This window comes from Thamnophis sirtalis, unplaced genomic scaffold, assembly GCF_051295495.1.
Source record: "Thamnophis sirtalis isolate CommonGarterSnake01/CBP01778 unplaced genomic scaffold, rThaSir2_p1.2 scaffold_19, whole genome shotgun sequence".
Classification (NCBI taxonomy): Eukaryota; Metazoa; Chordata; class Lepidosauria; order Squamata; family Natricidae; genus Thamnophis; species Thamnophis sirtalis.
The window spans coordinates 1,099,814-1,113,501 of NW_028261399.1; the positions used below are offsets into that span (position 1 = coordinate 1,099,814).

Consider the following 13,688-nt stretch of genomic DNA (forward strand, 5'->3'; position numbering starts at 1 on the left):
GAAAGAATAAAATTCTAGAATAAATTTTAAATTAACATACCTCGACTCTTCGCAACTGTTCTCTGGTGAAATTATGCTGTTTTTGCAATGACTGATATTTTACTTTCATGCTAATTAGATTACGTTCCATTTCTACTCCATGATCCTCTACCTATTGAAAAAAAAATCCACGTAAAGTTGGTTCACATTCTAATGCATTCAATATTTATAGCAAATTATATAGTCCTCAGAAAGCTATACAGTACAAGAGAAATTATCCATCTGCTTAGAAAGATAAATAATGAAAGTTAATAACTTTGCCATATTATTCACCAAATCAAAGCCAGGTAGCTTCTATATAATTACCAACTTATTTTAAAATCATTGCCAACATAATTATTTCCATAAGTTTGAAAGAATCTGTGAGATTACTTGATCATTACTGTTATTACTGTATGGATTAGAATCTTAAAAATTAAGTTCCTATATATTTGAATGCTACATGCATTTATTCGGCTAAATTGTTTTGAATAAAATATTGTCCTAAAGCAGGGGTGTCAAATGCAAGGCCCGGGGGGGGGGGGGTCACCTCACAGCCTCTGCTGTGTTGGAATATTTTCAGGGAGGGCTTATTTTAGTGCATGTGCTCAAAAACCAGATTGGCCTTATTATCCGGAGAGGTCTTATTTTCAGGGAAACAGGATAGACAAACTTACTAATGAATAATTGGCATGAGAAATTTTTGTTACCGAGTCTAGAGAAGTATTTCTCAACCTTGGCAATTTTAAGATGTATGGACTCCCAGAATCCTCCAGCCAGCATAGTGGCTTGGGAATTCTGAGATTTGCAGTCCATACTTTTTAAAGTTGCCAAAGTTGGGAAACCCTGTTCTAAAGGATTCAGCAGTGTTATATTGTTTCCAAACATGTAATAACTTACTACATGTACTACTAAATGTATTAAGACTTTGGTTAAAATGCTTTTTCAGAATCTTTGGAATCTGCTTTGAATGAAAAATATAATTCAAGAGAATTGATACTGAGAAGTGACTCAATATAAGAAGGCTTTGAAACTAACAATGGCTTTGTTGCAAGTAATATATTATGATTATGAAAATCGGTACCTCAGCAAATAGAGAATTGCCTTGACTGGGAAAATCCTGGGCCTGCTGTAGTGCATGGTCAAGTTGAACTTGCAGATCTTGATTCATCTCACAGGCTTCCTGAATTTGAGTAAAACATTGTTAATTTACCCAAACTAAACTCAATTTAAATTTACCCAAACTAAATGTATCTTATTTACAGAACTCTCCAATCCTGTAAATATTCCAAATTTTGAAAACACATGATAATGGCATTACATGTCACAAAACATCAACCATGGTCAGTTTGATCTAGTGTTCAAGGCATCGGGCTAGAAAGCAGGAGACTATGAAAACAAGTTGGGTGATTATTGGGCAGCTTCCTCGGGCAGCTACTATGCTTCTGGCAAAATAAAACACTGAATTAAATACATATTTCACTTGATATAGTGGAACAATTTTCCTTTAATACCATGAACAGGAGAGCTTGCATTCAATGAGCTGAGGAGGAGCCAACTGCATACAGCCACAATAATGGGAGAAAAAATCTTTCTTTTAATAGTCACAGGGTGGCTATAGAAGTCCTTCAAGGGTGCTTTAATTTGACAATGCATTACGTGAAGCATCTTTTCAAAGCTACATTAAGGAAGAGTAAAACTAAGCTGCTGTGTTGTTTCATTTTGCATCACTTCTGGGCCCTTTTCCAGCAAAGCCCCACCAGGCTTAACATGGATGGCCACTTATACAGAAAAAATTAAGCTTCATCATAGCATTTCTCCCAAAGGAAGCAGCAATCCTCACCTTAGAATTTGCATCTGTTTGGGGGTTCTCCTTTTGCTCCCAAAGGCTTCTTATGTTCACAATGTCTCCAGCCACAATGTCCTAGGAAGAACACAGACGTGATGAGAGATGTTTGAAGTGCCCTCTGTGAAAAGGTCTTTATGTTTTGCAAGTCAGGTCAAATCTAGAGTCCATATAGGTTCCATTTGGTTGATGACATTTATAACCGGACATCATTTTCATCACAAGATCAATCTCTGTAGAAGAAATTGTATCTTTCCAATGGTAGGGATTTGACCACATTTAAAAAAAAAAAAAAGTTACCTTGCAGGGCATTGATTTTGCAGATGACTGAGCCATTTCACCAGTCTCCCAGAGGCTTTTTATGCTGGCCACTGCGGCACTATTGGTAGGAAGGTCAATGGAAGGTTGGCGCACTGGCTTCGGAGTTTTGCTGGAGATCTGCAAAATAATACAAGGGTGAACTGGCTTTCTAGTTTCAAAAAAACCTCTCTCTCATAGTCAAGTTTCTTTATGAAGCACTGAGTTGATGCATCCGTTAGGGAGAATCAGCATTATGGTAGCCATCCAATTTAGCAACTGATCAGAAAATGTCCATCCCTCACAGCCTTTGTGCCAATATAATAGCAATAGTGCTTAGACTTATATACCATCCCATGGTGCTTTACTGTTCTGACCTAGGTTTCCTGAGAAAGCATAAACCACAATCTTAGTCCCCCAAACCCTCTTTTATTTATATGGTTGTGACTGATGATCATTCACAGCCCAACAGAAGATTCCGACAGATGTCTGCTCTAGTTGCCATAGTCTTTTTGGGTAACGTTGATAAGCACCCACCTTTATCTCCCTTAAAATGCTGCCAGAGACCTAATTGCCAATTAGTTTTGCAAGGCCAAACCTAGCAAGAGTCATATGGAACTTATCAGATCTTGAACCTACCAGATGAACTAATTGCTTCCTGCAAAGGTACATTTGCTCCTTTTTTTGTCTTATTGGGGGGGGGGGCAATCATCTCCAAGCCTTTCTCCCAAGTCATCCCTTTTTTCTTAATTGTTCTTGCCTTCTGGCAGCTCTGTGCATGTGCACACTGGGAACAGGCTCCCACTGTTCCTCTGCCTTGCTGATGTCAGGCTCCGGAGGCTGACATCACTATCAGATGGCCCTCGTTCCCTCTCTGCCTTCAACACAGAGCCTTTGTCCGAGCCTTCCCCAGACTTGAGGACTGGCCCATGTTCCTCCCCAACCTCCTCACTGTCCGACTCTGCTGCCGGCTCCACAGGCCGCTGGCAGACCACAACATTTACATCCCTCTCTGGGTAGTTTACAATATCAGCACATTCCCCCCTAACAATCTGGGTCCTCATTTTACCGCTCTCCAAGGGATGGAAGGCTGAGTCAATCTTGAGTTAGTCAGGATCAAACTCTGCTGTGGGCAGAGTAACCTGCAATACTACATTCTAACCTCTGCACCACCATGGCTCTAATCTTTCATCAATGGCCATGCAAAGAAAAACAGTGCAAGAAAGCTCAAACACCTGTGGCGCACACACATTGCCTTCATTTCATAGTCATAAATCAGTTACATCAGATAAGACAAAGGATAATGCCATCAGCCAGGTTAATCATGGGTTAGAATACCAGAAGAAGGTGGATTTTAGCCCATTGGGAATTAATTGCCAAACAAAATATTATAATACAACTCTACTTTTTTGGCTGCCATGAAAAGGAGGACATCTGCAAAAACACATCAAAAGCTAAAATCTTGCATGGGTGACAGTAGTGCTCAGTTAACTTGCCAATGAGTGAAAATCAATGGACTTATGCTTTTGAATGGGCTTGCTGTAACACATTTTTTAAGATGACTCTGAAAAGTACTTCTTTGAAAAGCTTGTCAAAGTCAGTGAGTTTAAACTCACCTCAACGGCTTGAGTGTATTGCTCAAGTTTATCATCAATCTTGGAAACTGGAAGTGGTGCTTGGGTCTTCTTCATACTGTTACTGGAAGGAAAGAAGATGGTAGAAAGGGTGCTTACCACAGACCCAACATTTCAGAGCCTAAACACCATTGTTTATTTAGAATTATGACCAGTGATTTCCACAATTTGCATAGAACACATAGCACGCTGAATGGCAATGTGGCTTACTTATTTATGGCTTAGTGTTTGGATGAACCCCAGCGAGGATGATTTTCTAAATCATGATTCATGGTTATCTGTATCAAATGGAGTTTATTTAGTAGCCTTTAGTTAAGCAAACCTCAGTTTACTATGTTATATAAGCATACACAAGAAGAACAAGTGGCAGCACAATTCAGAGTAATTTGTTGACTGAACCCTGATTAGGGTTCTGTAAATTCAATGAATATTTTAACTTGCTTGATAAATTCTGACTGCCTAGAAAGAATGCATAATAGAATCCTGGGGAGATGGAGAAATTGCCTCAACTGGAAATATTTTCTGCAGGTCAACACATTAAAAAGTGATCTTTCAGACACACAATGATAATGAACAAACCATCAGTCTTGAATTATTTGCAGAGTTCACAGCAAAGCTCTTTCAATAGGTGGCATCATAACTCTTGATCTTTCTTCTAAATGTTATCCACATGCATGTGCCCTGTTATTTGGCATTTGAAGTGGCATTTTAAAAGTTTCTTATTGCTTTCTTATGGTATAAGGGAACTAAACCACATGGTTATTTTAGAAGACATTATATAAGGGAGGCGTTGTTGTTAAATTGGGGAAAGGTTAAAAGATTACATTATTTAAAAATTCCAGTCTGGACATCAACAATTGAAGCATTTTCGTATCCGATAATATATAAAAAGGAACAAACAGTTAGATATACAGAATTATTGAATACAGAGGGTGAGCTCAAATCTAGTCAAGAGTTGAAGCAAGAAGGGATGGAAATGAACTGGTATTCATATGTACAGATACAATCTAGATATAATGAAGATAGAAAAACTAAAGGTCTCTATAACAAAATGACTGAGTTAGACAAAATTCTAACAGGTACCGATGAAAAAGTAATTAAAAAACTATATGGATATTTATTGGAGTTTAAATTGCATGAAGAACAAGTTAAAGAAACTATGATTGCTTGGGGGAAAATTTTTAGGTATGGGATTGATTTAGAGAATTGGCAGAAATTGTGGTCTCAAAATTACAAAATGACAATGTCTACTGCATATAGAGAAAACTTGTATAAGATGTTTTACAGGTGGCACCTACCCCCGACCAGAATCGCAAGAATGTTTAAGAATAAATCAGAAAAGTGTTGGAAATGTCACCAGCTACCTGGCTCATACTACCACATGTGGTGGACTTGCACTGAAGCCAAAAGATACTGGACTAAAATCCACATGTGGTTGGAGAAAATGATACACAAACAAATAGACTTTAAACCAGAGGTCTTTTTATTGGGAATTTTACCAGAAACCTACAACAAAGACTTAAAATATTTGATTGTAAATGTGTTAACAGCAGCCAGAATTGTATTTGCAAAAAACTGGAAAAATGAAACAATACCAAAAGAGGAAGAAATTATTCGAAAAATAATGGACTGTGCCGAAATGAGTAAATTGACATTTGAAATTAGAGAGCAAGAGGATGAACAATTTTATAAGATATGGGACTTGTTTTATCAATGGCTAAGGGAAAAAAAACAAAATTTTGGAAATGAAAAATGATACACTTATGCCTTAATTGGAAAAAGTAAATGATGATATAATTATGATGTGAAATAATTCAACAATGATATAAGGAAGTACTAATATAAGGTCTGGTGATATAATGTATAAGGTCAAGAACTTATTATAATGATATTTCGCTGCTGATAAGGCAATTCTAATAGGGGAACAAATGAAAACTGGTATATATAGGCAGCGATGCCTTGTTGAACAATGAAGGAATAAGATCTCTGTTTGAAGGTATGAAATGCAAGATTAACAATGAATAGAAGTATATTCTCTGGGGGAAACAATGCTAATGTTAACTGAATATATATGGTAGAAGGAAAATGAGACCTTTAGTTACATTAGAGGAAATATCTGAGATGGTAAACATTATTTGAAGATGTAGATGTTAAAACAACCGTAATCAAACGACATGCTGCATGTGAGGATGGTTTTTTTCCCCCCCCTTTCCTTCTTGGACCTTTTTTTGTCCTTTTTGGCCTCCCCCCTCCCCCCACCCCCCCCCTTTTTTAAAACCCTAGATTATTGTGGTACTTATTAAATATACAATAGAGAGATACGGCAAGTATAAACTTAGTAGGGATGCACCTGTGATTAAACGACATATTGTATGTGAAGATGGGTTTCCGCTCCCCCCCTTTTTTTTCCATCCTCTCCCTTTCCCATTGTTGTCTGTGTAACAAAAAATAAAAATAATTAAAATAAATAAATAAATAAATAAAGTTATTTAAAAAAAAAGCTGAAGAAAAATCAATGCCTTTGAATGGTAGTGTTGGAAAAAATTGCTACGAATACCTTAGACTGGAAGAAAAAATAGTTCATCGATAGATAACAGAATGCTTGCTGGAAGCACACATAACGAATCTAGTTTAAATATTGTGGTCACATAAAGTGAAATCTATAGTCATTGGACAATATCCTGGCACTTGGAAAGTTCAAGAGATAAGAAAAAAATACCTACATGACTAGATGGCATCAGCGATGAGACAAAATGACTTTAAAAGAACTCAAAGAAGCAGTTAATGACAATTGTGTCAAAGATTGGCATTCAGTAAAGTTTAGAAGTGATCAAACAATTGTAAAATGAAATCAAGAGATAAATTGACTGCTGATTTAGTTTTCAATGGTTTTTGTTTACAGTTAATATTTAAGGTAGATAACAGTATACTTGGAATTTAGCATCACAAAACAGTATTTGAAACTAAACTATGTATAAAAGAGGACCATTTAATTGCTAAAATGCATAAACTTTTGTTGAAATTTGAAATGGAAGAATAAGCGGAACAGTATGATAAAGTGAGCAAATAACTTTGGACAATATTTATTATTTTATTTATTCATTTATTTATATCCTGCCTTTATTATTTTCATAAATAAGTCAAGGTGACAAACATATCCAACACCTCTCTCTTCCTATTTTCCCCAAAACAACCCTTGTGAAGTGGATTGGGCTGGAAGTGACTGGCCCAAGGTCACCCACTTGGTATTTATGGACTTGAACTCACACTGCCTTGCTTTCTGGACTATTGCCTAAACTACTAGACCAAACTGGCTCTATCAATATAAAGAGAGAACAGTGGGAAAATATGTAACTATGAACTTTTATAAAATGATGTACCACTGGTACATGACTCCAGAAAAAAATATCCAAAATATATAAAGATGCTGCAAATTTATGATGGAAATGTGGAAAATATGAAAGGTCATTTTATCATGACTGGCAGACATGCACAAAAGCTAGAGAATCTTGGGTTAGAATATGTATAGTGATAGAAAGAATTTTAAAGAGTAATATATTCAATTGAAAGCAGAGATCTTATTGGAACTAATAGACAGACACTTAAAAAAGAGTCATGGAAGACTTTTTATATGTAGCTGCTGCAAGATTTTATGCTAAAAATGGAAAGCTTCCGAAATATGTATGATGGAGAAATAAATGGTAAAGATGACAGAATTAACAGAGAGATAGCAAAATTGTCTTATTAGAGAAAGGACAAAAATATATTTGTTACTAGCAGGAAGCTTCTTATAGACTTTTTGTTGAAAAATTAAAAAAATGAACTTGTGCTTTATGGATTTGATGATGAGAAAGGCTAAAGAATGGAAAAAAGGAAGTTATGTTGCGGTCTTAGAGAGAGCTAAATAGCACTAGCAATAGCACATAGACATATAGCACTTTACAGTGCTTTACAGCCATCTTTAAATGGTTTACAGAGTCAACATATTGCCCCCAACAACCTGGGTATTCATTTTACCCACCCCAGAAGGGTGGAAGGCTGAGTCAACTGTGAGCCTGCTGAGATTTGAACTACCAAATTGCAGGCAGCAGAAGTAGCCCACAGTACTGCACTTTAACCACTGCACGGCTCATATATTTGTAATTGCTGTTAAAGATTGGAAGCCATTTGTTTACAACATTATCTGTTTTTTCCTTTCTTTTCTCTATTTTTTCTTTGCAGTTTTTGTTCTTCTTTTTGTTCACTTCCCTTACTCTTCTCTTTCAAAATTTGCATTATTTTAAAAATCTTTAATAAAAATTATATAAAAATGAAAAGGTTTATAAGCGACAGAACAATGGATTAGTAAGTCTGTGTTATGTTGCTGTCTATACCTATTTGTCCTCAGCGAAGAGGTGCTCTGGTTGAAGTTGGGTTTATGGAAACAATAGGGATTGCTGCTGGTGTATTACCAGCCCTGTTTCTCAACAGCTTCTCTGCCTGAGTTGCTGAATTCCATTGCTAAGTTGGCAATAATATCTCTAAAGATGCTGCTCACGTATTTTCAAAACCTTGCAGTTCTTTCTCCTCCAAAAGTGAAAAAGTCAAATGAAATAAAATGACAGTCAAGCTGGCCAATATTAGTATCCTCCATTTTCTTGATGATGTCAAAGCAAGCAGTCTGGTTATTATGACCAGTTTTAAAGACAACTATGCAGCAGAAAGGTAACATAACACCACTGTATTACAATCTTAACACTATAGGAATGAGCCAAGGAATTACGACAAAATGCAATGGTAACTGGTAACCAATGGGTAACTGCCTTGAAGCTCTTGCATTCACATTGCAGAATCCTCCAAAGTATTTTAAAATATATCACAGCAGAGGCATAATCCATGAAAGCTCATTGCCCAATAATCGATTGCATGATTATGTAGGTATAATGCTAATCTGGCAGCAAAGCATCTGAACATATACTTAATTGCTCATAGTTGCTATGAGTAATTTAGTAAGTACTTTAGAATGCAAGGAAATATAAGTGAAATATCTTTTTATAAGCCTTCAAAGCGGCCTAGCTTCTTCCCAAATTGACATGATTTCATATTCATAGGACAGCTACAAATAATCATGTGAATCTGGGAAGAGGCACAATGTAATAGTTCAAAAAGGAAGTGCTTGTTACTGGCCAAATGTTTTCCATAGTACCTCTTCTGAAAGCATTTTAAAGCCCTAAAAAAATATTAAAAGCTCTGTCAATTCATACAAAAGCTCTCATTACCAGGTTATACATCCAGTCGTTCCAATAGCTATGTTACACCCACTGCTTTAATGACATCTCTGGATGGAAGATGGCTGCCGAGTTTTTTCGCTCCGGCTCGGGTTGCTGAGAAATTGCGTGGGAGAAGGTGGAATCTTGGTCCAGGAACCCGGCTTCGTGCTTGAAGGAAGTAAGAACTCCTTAGAATACCCGTGCCAGCAGTGGACTGAGGAGATTTGCCTCCCCAGAGCTGCTAGGCTCGGAAGACGCGGACGAGAGAAGATATCCGGAAAAAAAGCGCTGGGCTGGGGCGGAGACTGCCGGCGCGGCTTGCTAGTGCAACTTGGAGACGTTGCTGCCGGGATCCTCGGAACCTTGGAACTTAGAGGGGCTTGGAGTTTGAAAGACCTAGGATACTCCAGAGTGGCCTTCGATGGTGTCGGACGTCCCCTTTCCCCCTCCCTTACAGCGGACGGTGGCTTGGCCGTGGGCGCTGTTGGATGCCCCCCCCCCGCTCATACGGGCGGTGATTTTTGGAGTTTTGCCGGCGTTGTCGGGCGCCCCCCCCCACAGCCCCCCAGCATGTTCCAAGCTGGCGGTGACGGTGGCAGCCGCTTTAGATAATTTTGCGGCTCGAATTGGTGTGGGCGAGTGGCACCAAGTGATCGGTGCAAACGCTGAAGACAACAAGGGCGTATTCCATACTGGTGGGCGGCGCTAGCGGATGGCGAGCATTTGTTTTGAACTGTGAGAGATTAAGATCAAAGACCTGGGCCTGTGTTAACCAGCATTTCATTAAAGAGGGAGTGGCTGATCCTTTACACCTATACAGCTGAGACTGGCTGTGACTGGTGCCTGATTTCTGGCCACCTTAGTTTTCGAGCTCTCCCCCCCCTCCTTTCTCTGGTACACCCCCTTCTCTGCTCGCTGCTGCGGGTGACATATGGACAATGGCGGCATCCCTTATGATTTTTTGGGCCGTGCAACATCTCCTGACTGCGCCCACCTGGTTGACTGACTCACTGAACCCTTGGGGACTGTTCCGGACTACTATCATCACCTTACCATCAGGTGGAAAAATCTATAAGAGGGGATTTAATGTTCTTAACATACTTCCCCTCTCCTTACGACCCACCTTGGCCTCCCTGGACCTTAGACTTTGGACTTTCAGACTCTGGACCCCCATTATTATACCGTCCAAGAACGTGATATACCATCTACGTACCCTATATCCCACGGTTGGTGTACAGCTACCTGAACCGCATTTCTAAGAAGCTGCGTAATCCTTCTTGTTTCCTCCCTTTTCTTTCTTTCTTTTTTTTCCTTCTTTGTATGGGATATGTATGTGATTGAGTGAATGTGCCCACTTTTACTACCTATTATTGCTGTATTTTTTCTGTTTTTAATAATTACGTGGGGATTGTTTGGGTGAACGGATGAGTATGCTTGATTCGGAGGACCTGCCGGGGAATGCGGGGGTCACTGGGGTGGTTGGGCGGACCACGGACACGGGAGTGGGCCGGACCATTACGGTCGTAACAGGGAGGGGCAGATATGGCGGGGACTTTAGGGCTGACCATTACCGGGGAAGGAGGGCTCGCTAAGTCACAGAGATCCCTCCTTCCGGCCCTATGAGTTCCACTCCGAGGCCAGATGGCGCGAGTAATCAGGACCCTGGTCTCAGGCTGTTGTCGCTAAATGCCAGGTCTGTAGTTCACCAGGCTCCCCTCGCCCGGGACTTAATTTTAGACGAGAGGGCAGACCTGGCATGTATTACTGAAAACTGGCTGGGCCCGGAGGGAGGAGTCCCCCTCGTAGAGATGTGCCCAGAAGGATTTCAGGTGCTTCATCAGCCGAGAGCCCAGGGAAGGGGTGGCGGGGTGGCTATGGTTATCCGGGAGTCATGGAGTTCATGGCTTCCATGACGGCCATGGGCTTGACCCAGGTAATTCGGGGCCCAACCCACTCAGCGGGTCACATGCTCGACCTCGTATTTCTCTCGGAGCAGTGGACTTGTGATCTTGGTCTGAGGGGTAATGAGATCATACCCCTGTCGTGGTCAGACCACTGCCTACTGAGGCTTGACTTTCGGAGGCCAAACCCCCACTGTAGGGAGGAGGAATCGACCAAGTGGTTCCGCCCCAGGCGACTTATGGACCCCCTGAGGTTCCAGACGGAGCTTGGGGTCATTCCTGATACTCTCGCCCACAATCCGGTGGAGACTCTGGTTGCTGCCTGGCACTCGGCGGCATCTGAGACCCTTGACCGGATTGCGCCACTACGGCCCCTCCGAGGCGGCCGATCCCGGAGGCCTCCTTGGTTCACCGAGGAGCTCCGGGAGAGGAAGCGCCGGAGGAGACGCCTAGAGCACCTATGGAGGTCCGATAAATCCGAATCGAACCGAGCACTCTTAACAACTTGCACCAAGGAGTACATCAGGGCACTTAGGGCAGCAAAAAGATCTTATATTGCCACCTTGGTTGCGTCCGCTGAGTCCCGCCCAGCCGCCCTGTTTAGGATAACCCGTTCCCTCCTAAATAGGAGGGATACGGGGGAACCCTTGCAGGGTAGGGCTGAGGATTATGCCCAATTCTTAGCGGACAAAGTTGCTCGGTTTCGGTCGGATTTGGACTCCATCTCTGCAGATCCAGCCGAGGCACAAGAGGATGAATTAGTTGACCACCCCTGGGTTGAGTTTCAGGATGTTGCCCCTGGGGACGTGGACAAGGCCATGAGAGCTGTGAGTGCCTCCACCTGTGTACTGGACCCGTGTCCCTCCTGGCTGGTCGCTAACAGCAGTGAGGTGACACGAGGCTGGATCCAGGCGGTTGTCACCGCCTCTCTTCGGGAGGGGCACTTCCCCGCCGCACTCAAAGCGGCGGTGGTGAGACCCCTCCTGAAGAAGCCATCTTTGGATCCAGCTGTTCTCAACAATTACCGTCCAGTCTCCAACCTCCCCTTTGTAGGGAAGGTTGTTCAGAAGGTGGTGGCCTTCCAGCTTCAACGGTCCTTGGAGGAAGCCAGTTACCTTGACCCCTTCCAGTTGGGCTTCAGACCTGGTTACAGCACAGAAACCGCTTTGGTCGCATTGACCGATGATCTCTGGAGAGCCAGGGATGGAGGCCATGCCTCCATTCTGGTTCTCCTTGACCTCTCGGCGGCTTTCGATACCATCGACCATGGTATCCTTCTGCGACGACTGCGGGAGGTGGGGGTGGGAGGCACTGTCTTGCAGTGGTTCTCCTCCTACCTCTCGGACAGGTCGCAGTCGGTGTTAGTTGGGGGGCAGAGATCGACCCCTAGGCCCCTAACATACAGGGTGCCGCAGGGTTCGGTCTTATCCCCCCTATTTAACATCTACATGAAACCGCTGGGCGAGATCATTCGGAGGCACGGGATAAGATACCATCAATATGCAGACGATACCCAGCTGTATCTGTCTGCCCCGTGCCAACTCAATGAAGCGGTGGACGTGATGAGCCGGGGTCTTGAAGCCGTTAGGGACTGGATGAGGGCTAACAAGCTTGTACTCAACCCGGAGAAAACCGAGTGGCTGTTGTGTTTCCCTCCCAACAATTTGGCTAGTGTTCCATCACTCAGGCTGAGGGGGGGTCAAACTTTATACCCCTCAGACAGGGTTCGCAACTTGGGAGTCCTCCTGGACCCACAGCTGACCTTCGACCATCATCTGACGGCTGTGACCAGGGGGGCATTTGCCCAGGTTCGCCTGGTGCGCCAGTTGCGACCCTACCTGAATTGGGAGGCTCTCACAACAGTCACTTGGGCCCTTGTGACCTCTAGGCTGGAATACTGCAATGTGCTCTACATGGGGCTGTCCTTGAAGAGCATCCGGCGACTTCAGCTAGTCCGCGAGCTGCGCTGGCTACCTGTTGATCTCCGGGTGCGCTTCAAGGTTTTCTAGCCAGCGAAAATCTGTCGCTTTCAGGAGAGAATACAGAAGAAGAAAAAAATTGAAGGAAGAGAAGAACTTCAATTATCATTGAAAAATATCATTGAATCTGGCTCATAAAGTAATATTAAAACATTGAAAGTGGTGTGTGATTAAGGTATTGGACTAAGACCAGGAAAGATCAGCTTGGGCCCACCTTCAGATAGGGGAAATCAGTGAGTGCCTTTCTCTCGGCTTAGCTCTACTGTGTATGGCAGAGGAAGATAAACAGGGAAGAAACATCCAGAATTCTGAACTCATGTTAATATTCTAAAGAACATGGTTTATTTATTTCTAAAATATCTACTAATATTCAAAGTTCTGGCTTTCTTGTTGCATACAGGTGTTTTTTTCCTTATTTATTTTTTTTATCCTCTGAAAGTTGAATCAGTGGCAGGATAAAGAAATTACATTTTATGCTATATGTAGTCTTCTAATCCAAGTAAAACATTTGGACATGGATATTGGGTTCATATACAACATGGTAAGTAAGATATGATTTGTTTAGTTTAGGATATTACAGTTAATCTATGACTTATGACTGTAATTTAGCCTGAAATTACAATACTAAAAAGTGCTGGTTGTTAAACATAAAGTAACTAACTTAATTCTACATTTGTTTTGCCGCAATCATTAAGCAAATCACCATGGTCATTAAGCCAGTGGCACAGGTGTCAAGCAAATTCAGTGTCCCTAATGGGAGCTTC

At 41.7% G+C, this 13,688-nt stretch overlaps 1 pseudogene across 1 annotated transcript in view; it reads right to left on the bottom strand.

Annotated features, from left to right (window-relative positions):
* LOC148042281 (serine/threonine-protein kinase MRCK gamma-like) overlaps window positions 1-13,688 on the bottom strand; it is a 68,774-nt pseudogene that overhangs the window by 17,397 nt on the left and 37,689 nt on the right. Inside the window, exons 21-25 of the transcript XR_015695223.1 lie at window positions 3,778-3,859; window positions 2,165-2,302; window positions 1,862-1,942; window positions 1,103-1,201; window positions 41-151 (exon numbers count right to left, since the gene is read on the bottom strand). The product of XR_015695223.1 is annotated as a serine/threonine-protein kinase MRCK gamma-like (transcript). The remainder of the gene's footprint in view (window positions 1-40; window positions 152-1,102; window positions 1,202-1,861; window positions 1,943-2,164; window positions 2,303-3,777; window positions 3,860-13,688) is intronic.